This window comes from Pinus tabuliformis, chromosome 7, assembly GCF_031772625.1.
Source record: "Pinus tabuliformis cultivar Carrire ecotype Pingquan chromosome 7, CPIR1, whole genome shotgun sequence".
Classification (NCBI taxonomy): domain Eukaryota; kingdom Viridiplantae; phylum Streptophyta; class Pinopsida; order Pinales; family Pinaceae; genus Pinus; species Pinus tabuliformis.
In genome coordinates this window covers 1,463,553,999-1,463,557,171 of record NC_142293.1, presented here as the reverse complement: position 1 = coordinate 1,463,557,171, position 3,173 = coordinate 1,463,553,999, and positions in this window count along the sequence as shown.

The following is a 3,173-nucleotide window of genomic DNA, read 5'->3' as shown; positions in this document are numbered from 1 at the left end:
GGAGGACCATTGAATGGTAGGCTCCTGAAACACTATTATTTCTGATGCAGCTTGCTAAAGTTGTTTCACTGTCATTATATATACTAGTTTGCTTTCCTTGCAAGATTTGAAGTACAATGTCATTTGAGCTTGGGGCCGGAAGTGAAGGCTATAAAACTTAAATGCTTTGTGCTGTGTTTAGTTGGTTTTTGAGTCAGTTTAGAGTCTGTTGTCAATCAGTTTTTTAGTTTGTATCAAGTCATTTTTTAAAAAAATTCAAAAAGTTTTCAGTCTTTCATTTGTTTGACCATTTTGGCCCAATCATCTTAGCACATGTTCTATGGTGTTCTTGACACCTCCAAGGAGCTTCCATCCCCAATAAGGCCAACGTTAGTGTCAAAATATGCATGCTTCCATCAGGGATCAAATCTTCTCTTTCCATTTTCATTTTAGGTGTCTCATACTGAATTTTTGATCATTCCACTAGGTCATGCCAAAATGGTCCACTGATGGTTGTCTTCTTCTCAGAAAATCAAAATTTTCCTCAAGAGGTACATTTTTTGACCCATCTCCATGTTGCATTCAGTTATGGTTTCAGTAATGTTACTTTTAGAGTAAAGGCAGTTATGTTTCCATTAGGTCTCAGGGTTCATTTCCAAGGTCTTTCCATTAGGTCTTAGGGTCCATTTCCAAGGTCAAAAGCATAGTTTCAAGTGTAAATACAGGGCTACAAAGGTATGAGGAAGACCAATAAACAAAGAGTGATTGGTGGTAAGTCATGGTTATTGTACAAAGATCCTATTTTATTGATGTAATTTTCATCTCAAAAACATGTTTTTGAGATGAAAACAGAGTATTTTAGTTGAGTCATATATTTTTTGATGTAATTCAAATCATTTCATGTAATAAGTATTCCCATAAGCTGCTCACACATTTCTCTTTGTTGCAAGAAAATGAAGCCATTGAAGAAATCAGTTCAATCAAAGCATCATCCACCTGAAAAGAATCAAAGAAAGAAACACATTAAACAGAGATTTGAAGACAAAGTAAAAGTTCCAAAAAACATTATAAAGTGGGTTTTTTGTAAGGAAAAATCAAAATCACCCTCTATATAATATTTCAAAATCCTTTTTCAAAATTCATCATATTCATTTGACAAAGAGAGAGAAGAGAGTTGAAGGAGAGAAGGAAGCAAATTGGTGGCTGAGCAAAGTGGAGGCACTACACATAGACCAGGGAGCACTGCGTATAGGGCAGATTGTGGAGGTGATGCACATAGAGTAGGGAACGCTGCACATATAGATAGAGCGTTGTGCATAGAGCTTGTGTGCCAGTGCATTTTTTCACGGCGCTGCGCATACAGCCAGAGTGTTGCGCACTTGTACAAGGCATTGCACATAGGGCTAGCAAACACCAAGACTACCCTAACAACCATCTAAATCGCTCTTTTGCTACCTAGAGCCTCTAAGCAAGTAAGTACACTCTTTAAACCATCCTCCCAACATTCATTTCATGATCTTGAAGTTTGTTTGCTATTTAAATTTTCAAATTCTAGGTTGTCTAAAAACCCTCCCTGCTTACCATATCCGTTATTCCCACATTCTGTTGTCAAATCCCTACACCTATCCCCTATACCCTACTCCCCAAAACAAAATCCTTAAAACTCTATTTACTAAATAGTCCCCACCAAAAAATATCCTCCTTCTCACTCTCACATCATACATATCTCATCCAACATCGCACAAACTCCTCTCCCCTTCCCCTATCCCTATTCACCATAACTCACTTCTTGATTACCTTCTATAGGGTTTCTAAAAGTTTCAAATTCAAAAGACATGGATAAATAGGATAGGGATTATGAGGAGGAGGAAAATAGTGGCAGTGAAAGCATGGGAGATGAACCTCATCATCAGATAAAACCACATAAGGGAGGGAAAATTATCAGAGAGGAACCATCAAACATCAGAGAGTTACAGGCTTCTCATTTTATTGTCTCTTGTTTCAAGCATCTAGGGTGTTATGAGTTTTGTGAGAAGGTACAAAGATTTCAAAATCATCCTGAGCTGACCAGGCTTTTTGTAGCCAATCTCCGCAATAACAAGGTAACTCTTCCCAGGGTGACATTTACATTTTCATCCTCCATCATTGCTGATGCTACAAGGATTCCGAATGTGGGGGAAAAATGGTATAAAGAACAAGATTTGGATGAGCACTACTATGAGCCATACATCAAACCCAGGTATAGGAATGAAAAGAAGAGGACCTTTCCTTTCAGGTTCCTTGACGACAAGTATGTCCCTATGATGAGGATCATTATGAAGAATTTTATATGTGAGGTCAGATTTTCCAGGTTGTACACCTATTATATTAGGCTTCTTATGCACTTCACAAGAGTGAAAATGATGAACATCCTATATTTCTTATTCATGAACATTGAGAAGATGGCCTACATTGTACAGAAAAAGTCGTACCCCCAGCAGATGAGTAGTATTTATCACTATTCCTTGATTAGGATGATTGTGCTACATCATCTCAACCTCCTCAACATCTCCTAGGATACATTTATTGCCAATGACATCTTCAATGGTCCTCAGATTCCTCCACTAGTGCCCCAAGAAGCAGAAAGGTCTTCCAGTAGTGCCAAAGTAAAGAAAAGTGAGAAGGATAAAGAGACTAAAGTTGTTGAGAAGCCAGAAACCTACAAAATATATTAGAGAGGGGCTAGAAAGTTGTTTGCAGTGGATAGGCAAGTGTTTACTCCACTTGATGTGGAAGGGGCCTTGCCTTCTTCATCAGCTCATAGGCAAATGCTTTCTCCACAAATTGTGGAAGGGGCTTTGCCTTCTTCATCAACACAACAAGTACAACAGGTGCAACAGGTGCATAAAGGGAAAGAAAAGATGCTGGAGGAAAGCCTAAATGATGAAGAGGAAAGGGAATTTGATTTGATGGAACATGATGGATCAAAATAGCCACACATTCATCATGGCATTGAGATAGTTGACTTGGAGGCTCAAGATGAGGCAACAAATGAAAATATAACCATAAGGAAAAAAGATGCACAGATCCAAGCACTGATGGACAACTTAGAAAGAGCTAAGTATGTCATTTCATACCTTCAGCAAGAGAACAAGCAGCTAAGTGACAAACAAGTCCTCATGGAGTTGGAACTTCTCAAAGCAAAGAGGCAAGGT